A 7,443-nucleotide genomic window follows, 5' to 3' on the forward strand; every position below is an offset into this window, starting at 1 on the left:
GGCTCCACGACACTCAAGCTATTGCTTCTGCTCTTCATCAAAAAGTAAAATTCTCAACACCGAAAGGAGTGATGGTTATCCATGGTGATATACAACCGGCAAGGATTCCCCCAGTATACTGCAACGTGTTCAGGTCAATAGAAAACCCAACAATTCAACATAATCAGTTAAAATCTCGAAACAGGGGCAATGCGATGTCATTATGGGAGTTGATCTCTAGCTCACCAACTCATCGAGCCCTCATTCGTAAACTAAAGACAACCACCATTGATCTATTTGAGGAATCAACCAACATCAAAGAATTTATGTCCAAGGACATACTATGTAATTGAGAATACACTCTTTCGGTAATTGAGCTAGATTTTGCTATCCTAAAGGCAAAAATATCAAAACATGAGAAGGATTGTCCTAAAGTATCTACTATTGGTAATTCAAGAATGAGTCGCAACCATTTTGATATCCATCGACCATATTCTGATCAATTGGTTGATTCATTTGACACCATACTACCCGAACATGAATCTTATGCTGGTGTTTTGTGTCATGGGAATAGGCTCAATGAATCTTCAATGATTCTTCCACGTCAAACCAATCATCAAGAGTGGACATTTGATGAGTGTCATTTATGGCACTCATAGGGTAGTCTTTTAGGTTTATTTCTTTCCCTTTTTCATCCTTTCTTCTCTTATTTTGGGTCCTTTTTCCTTAGGTTTCTCTTTCTCCTATTTTCTTTATGGTTCTCGTGTTTTCCTTTTATTTCCTTTCTTTGTTTGCTTGTGTAGGTATTTGGAGAATCACCTTTGCAAAGGAATCGAGTTGGGGCCTTAATGATCAAGTAAGGAAGAAGCATTTGGCTAGAGAGGGCTTAGAGAGGCCTTGGAGAGGCCTCGGAGAGGTATCCAAGGTATTTCCAGCAGGCCGCGGGCGCGGGCTTAAGAAGAGCAAATAGCAAGATTTTTGCAGGAGCTTCTCGCGGTTGCCCCGCGGGCTCTCCGTGGGCGCGGGAAATCTGGAGAGGGGGCTCCATCTCAGAGAGACCGTGGCCCCCCGATTGAGTTTTGGGAGCAGGGGATTGGCCGCGGGCGCGGGTCTATCTTGCCGCGGGAGCGGGTGCTTCCCAGAAAGCCCGCGGAGGGTTCCGTACCAATTTCTCCGCGGCCGCGGATTCATCGAGAGAGACCGCGGGATTTGCCGGTTTCTTCTTTACCTATAAATAGAATTGTAATTCCTTTTCAAAAGGAACTTTTTGATAATTTTTAATTAGCTTAGTTTTAGAGAGAGAATTTAGAGAGAAGTTAGAGAGAAGTTCTTGGTTTTGGATTTGTAACTCAACATTTGATCAATCAAGTTTGGATTTCTTCATTTTCAATCATCAATATTAGTGAGAATCTCTTCCTTCTTTCATCTTTTACTTACTTGCTATTTGATTTTTGCTTGTTGCTTGTTCTTCTTTGGATTTGAATTTGATATTGTTGAATATTTTGATTTCTCTTAGATTTTGATATAGAATGAAGATTAATGCAATTTCTAGTTATTTGTTCTTGAATTTCACCATGATTAGTGAGTAGATTAGTTTCTAGGGAAAGGGGGAAGCATGTTTGATTAATGAAATTGCTAGTTGATGCTCTTTGATTGATTGACTTATTGTAATTAAATTGGTTGACATAGTTTTGCATGTGATTGATTAGACTAGGAGTGATCAACCTATAAGATTAATCTAGATTGCATTGCAACTCTTAATGACATGAACAATTGAATTGAAAGTTGCTCTAATTGATTAGGTTTGCTTGTGATTCTTCTTGATTTGCCTTTCATAGTGACACCTAGATTGGCCTATAGGAGATAGCATTTGAGCTCTCTTGATTGCTACTATTGTTTGTCCATTGCAATACTTGAATTAATTGATTGAGCTCTAAACTAGCATTATCATTGAACTTGCATGTGGAACCTATATCCCTAGTGTTTAGACCTTTGTTTTACTTGATTAGACTTGTTTTAGTTTACCATAGTGCCAACCATAATCTCAACTCTATCTTTGAGGTAGCTTGACTTAGACTCTAGTTTTCATCATTGCATTCCCTAGGGATCGACCTTTAACTTGCCCTATATTCATATAAGGTTGGTTAGGTATTTACAAATTTTGATTGACTTGGGGGAAGGGTAGATAACGACATACATTTTCCTCTTGTAAAAATGGCGTCGTTGCCGGGGAATGCGATTGGTGCTTAGCTTTTGTTGTTGAGTCTACTTCATTTTAATTGAAAAAAATAAATAAATAAAAAAGTACAAAAAGATTTTGATTCTTTAGGCTACACTTGTAGCCGTGCTACTAATATTTTCTTTGAAGTTTTGCATGCATAGAGCTCGTGATCGATCCATTGTGCCTTTTGACCCGGAAATTGAAAGGACTCTCTCAAGGAGAAGAATAGCTAATCGATCCTTGGGGTATAGTTCTTCAAGTGAAGAAGAGATTGAAGAAGAGCAAGGCATGGGAGAAAATTTGAGAGTGGCCTTGAAGGAGCTAGGAATACCCGGTGCTTAAAGGTTTTAGAGCAGCATAGCTCCGCCTACAACACCGGCAAATGATTTCGAGATTCGGCCAGCCATGATCACCTTAATTAAGAGGAGGAAATATAGTGGGGCTAAGAATGAGAGCCCGTTGAACCATCTTAAATAATTTGAAAAATATTGCAACACCATCAAAGTCAACGGAGTTTCTCAAGAGTTCATACGCCTCAAGTTGTTCCCCTTCTCTCTCATAGGAAGATCCTTAGAGTGGCTAGATAAAGAAGTGAAGCCCAACTCCTTGAGAACATGGGATGATGTTACAAAGGCCTTCTTGTCCCGCTTTTACCCTCAAAAGAAGACGGCGGAGGCAAGAGCCTTGATTCAAGGGTTCAAGCAAAGGCCAAATGAAAGCCTTTACGAAGCATGGGAGAGATACAAAGAGTATCAAAGGGAGTGCCCTCACCACGGAATCCCAACATACCAAGTGGTCCAAATCTTCTATGGCGGTTTAAGTCCCCAAGGCAAGTCATGCCTTGATGGGGGGGCCGGGGGTCCTATCATGAACAAGACCAAAGAAGAAGTGGTGGACATTATTGAGGACGTGGTGACGTACTATAGAGATTGGCAAGATGGGGAGAGAGACTCTTCAAGCAAGCAATCTTCATTGTACTCGGTGGACCATCTAAATGAGATCAACAACCTTTCCTCCCAAATGACAAACTTGGGAAAGGAGATGACCGCAATCAAAGCCAAGTTGGAGAGCACTTCTTCTTCTTACCAAGCTTCGAATCTTCCCTCACAATTTAAGGGGAGAGGTACTCCTTCTAACTCTCAACCCCCTCCCTCTTCACATAATATGCCTATGGGTTGTTTGTTTTGTGATGCATGTGGATCGTATGATCATGACTCTAGTAATTGTCCTAATGAATGTATTGATGAGTTTGATAACAATGAGAGTGAGCATGTGAATTATGTGTCAAATAATAATGCTCAAAGGTTTGATAATCAAAGAGGTCAATGGAATAGGAATTACCAAAACCAAGGCAATTTTGACAACTATAATCAAGGTGGTGGTTATAGAAACCAAGGGAACCAAGGTTCTCGTGGTAGCTATAATAACCAAGGTTATAGTGGCCAAAATAAAAGCCAAAATTATGGTAATCAAAACCAAGGTTATGGAAATCACAACCAAGGTAGTGGTAACCATAATCAAGGTGGTGGTAACCATAATCAAGGTTATGGTCAAAATCAAAATAGGGGTACTTGGAAAAACCAAGGGAAGGGCAATTTTAAAAATAATGCTCAAAGAGGTCCTCCACCTGGATTTGTTCCAAGGACTCAAGGAGAAAATTCCTATTCACAACCTTCTTCACCTAGGACCAATTTGGAAGAAATAATTGAGAATCAAACCAAATTGTTGAACACATACATGTCCGTTAGTGATAAGAAGTTTAATGAAATGATGACCCACAATAAAATGCTTGAAAACCAAATTTCTCAACTTGCTAATGCTTTGAAATATCATGCAAGCCCTTCTTCTTTACCTTCCCAAGGTCTTGATCCCAAGAAACACGTGAATGCTATTTTTACAAGGAGTGGTAAGGTTCTTAAGGAGAGATTACCTAGGAAGGGTAAGGATAAGGAGGTTCCTAAGGAAGCCTTGGTTGAGAATGAGGGGGATAGGGCATCATTGGATGAGGTTGTGGTTGAGACACCTAGAGAGGTGAGAGTAGAGAAAGAAATTGTGAAACCCAAGCTCCCTTACCCATAAAATTCATGAGACACAAATTGGATGAACAATTTGGGAGATTCATTGATATGCTAAAACAATTTCATCTTTCTCTACCTTTTACCGATGTGATCAACCAAATGCCAAATTATGCCAAATTCCTCAAGGACATTTTGAGTGGGAAAAGGACTTGTGAGGTTGTGGAAACTATCAATTTGACCAAAAATTGTAGTGCTATCATCATGAACAAAATGCCACCCAAATTGAAAGACCCCGGAAACTTCTCCATCCCTTGTGCCATTAACAAGATGCAAATTGATAATGCCCTATGTGACTTGGGAGCTAGTGTGAGAATAATGCCATATTCGGTTTATCAAAGGCTTGAACTAGGGGAACTCTTACCTTCTAATATTACCTTGCAATTAGACGATAGGTCAATCAAGTTTCTTAAAGGTAAGGTAGAAGATGTTCCATTGAGGGTTGGGAAGTTTGTGTTCTCGGTGGATTTTATTGTGCTTGAAATGGATGAAGATGCTGCCATTCCAATCATTTTAGGTAGACCCATTCTTGCTACCTCGGGTGCTATGATTGATGTGAGGAGTGCAAAGATTTCCCTTAAGGTAGGAGATGAGGTCATTGAATTTGATTTGAATGAAAGCATGAAATATCCATCTTCTTCTCTAGAAAATTGCATGATGATTGATTCACTTGATCATGTTGTGTCTTCCATGCATGAGCACTTGCTCACCTCTAACGATGCTCTTGAGAATGTTTTGTTGAACAAGGACAAAGTAGGTACACCATGCAAGGAAGTGGCATTCTATGAAGAATTGCTTAATGGAAGCATGGAGGAAGTGGATGAGCAAATGTGCTTGAAAATCTCAAGCCAAGAAGCTTTTCAAGCGGCCACATCAAAGGAAGGTAATGGTGTGCCTATGGTAGAGCTCAAACCTCTACCATCATACCTTAGGTATGAGTTCTTGGGCCCTCATTCCACTTACCCCGTGATAGTTAGTGCATCCTTGAGCGCGAGCCAAGCTCAAGCGTTATGTGGTGTTTTGAGAAAGCACCAAGGTGCTTTGGGGTACACAATTGATGATCTTAAAGGTATAAGCCCCGCCTTGTGCCAACACCACATAACACTTGAGGAAGGCGCCCTTCCTTCTATCGAACGACAAAGAAAACTACATCCCCAAATGGGAGAGGTAGTTAAGAAGGAGATCGCCAAGCTATTGAATGCGGGAATCATATTCCCCATCTCTAGCTCAAGGTGGGTCTCCCCCGTGCATGTCGTTCCAAAGAAGGGGGGCATGACCGTGGTTGAGAATGAGAAGGGTGAGCTCATTCCAACTAGGACGGTCACGGGTTGGCGGATGTGTATAGACTATTGATGTCTAAACACATCCACCAAGAAGGATCACTTCCCTCTTCCATTTATTCATCAAATGCTTGAAAGACTAACAAGGCACAAATTTTATTGTTTCCTCGATGGATATTCGTGATTCTTCCAAATCCCCATCCACCCCGATGATCAAGAGAAAACTACCTTCACATGTCCTTATGGGACCTTTGCCTATCGAAGAATGCCCTTTGGGTTATGCAATGCACCCGCTACATTCCAAAGGTGCATGATGAGTATTTTTGGGGATATGTTGGATGACTTTTCGGTGAAGGGTGTCTCATTTGAGGAGTGCCTTGTGAACCTTGAGAAGTGTTTGGAAAGATGTGTTAAGGTCAATCTTGTTTTGAATTGGGAGAAATGACACTTCATGGTGGAGGAAGGTATAGTGCTTGGGCACAAGATTTCAAATAGAGGCATTGAGGTGGAAAAGGCAAAAATAGAAGTTATTGAGAAACTTCCACCTCCGGTGAATGTCAAGGGTGTGAGATCGTTCCTTGGTCATGCGGGTTTCTATAGAATATTCATCAAGGATTTTTCACTTATTGCTAAGCCCCTAAATGACCTTCTTCAAAAGGATGTTGAGTTCATTTTTGATGACAAATGTTTGAAGGCATTTGATAGATTGAAGAAGGCCCTTATCTCCACTCCTATTGTTCAAGCCCCAAGGTGGGATCTTCCTTTTCAATTGATGTGTGATGCAAGTGATTGGGCTATTGGAGGTGTTTTGGGATAACGTGTAGACAAGAAGCTTCATGTGAATTACTATATGTCCAAGACACTCAATAGGGCTCAAAAGAACTACACAACAACGGAAAAGGAATTTTTAGCAATTGTGCACTCTTTTGAGAAATTCGGTTGTTACTTGTTGGGTTCCAAGACCATAGTCTTCACGGATCACGCGGCCCTCAAGTATCTATTTTCCAAGAAAGAGTCCAAGACTAGGTTGATTTGATGGGTGCTTGAATTACAAACTTTTGAGATTGAGATTAGGGACAAGAAGGGTGCGGAGAATGTTGTGGCGGACCATCTTTCTCGCCTTGAGGGTGATCAAATTCATGATGATGGTTCACCTATTGAGGATAAAATGCTTGATGACTTCTTATATGCCATAGAGGTGAAGGAACTCCCATGGTATGCCGACTTGGTGAATTTTCTAGCATGTGGGGAGTTTCCACCCTCTTTCTCAAAGAACCAAAGGAAGAAAATCAAAAGGGAGGCAAGACATTACTTGTGGGACGATCCCATCCTATACAAATGAGGGGTTGATTGCTTACTTAGGCGTTGTGTTCCAAATGAAGAGGTACCTAGTGTTTTAAGGATGTGCCACTCGGACCCTAGTGGTGGGCATATGGGTGTTTCCAAGACCGCTACCAAGGTTCTTCAATGTGGTTTGTGGTGGCCGCATCTCTTCAAGGACTCATGAGGCTTTGTGAAGTCATGTGACCGATGTCAATGGGTTGGGAATATCTCCAAGAGGAATGAGATGCCTCAACAACCCATTCTTGAGTTAGAGGTGTTCGATGTTTGGGGGATTGACTTCATGGGACCATTCCCATGTTCATTTGGTAATCAATTCATACTTGTGGCTGTGGACTATGTTTCTAAATGGGTTGAGGCCATTGCCTCCCCTACTAATGACCACAAAGTAGTGTTGAAGTTGTTCAACAAAATCATCTTCCAAAGGTTTGGCGTGCCTAAGGCTGTGATAAGCGATAACGGATCTCATTTTGTTCACAACGCCTTCCAAAAGATGTTGAGGAAACATGGAGTGCATCAATGGTTCGACCTTCCATATCATCCTCAA

General features: G+C 41.2%; 1 pseudogene; it reads right to left on the minus strand.

The window, feature by feature from the left end:
- Window positions 1–2,880: 2,880 nt before the first annotated feature.
- Window positions 2,881–2,979, minus strand: LOC145557122 (small nucleolar RNA R71; annotated as a pseudogene).
- Between the last annotated feature and the right edge of the window lie 4,464 nt (window positions 2,980–7,443).

This window comes from Chenopodium album, chromosome 8 (genome assembly GCF_948465745.1).
Source record: "Chenopodium album chromosome 8, dcCheAlbu1.1, whole genome shotgun sequence".
NCBI lineage: Eukaryota > Viridiplantae > Streptophyta > Magnoliopsida > Caryophyllales > Amaranthaceae > Chenopodium > Chenopodium album.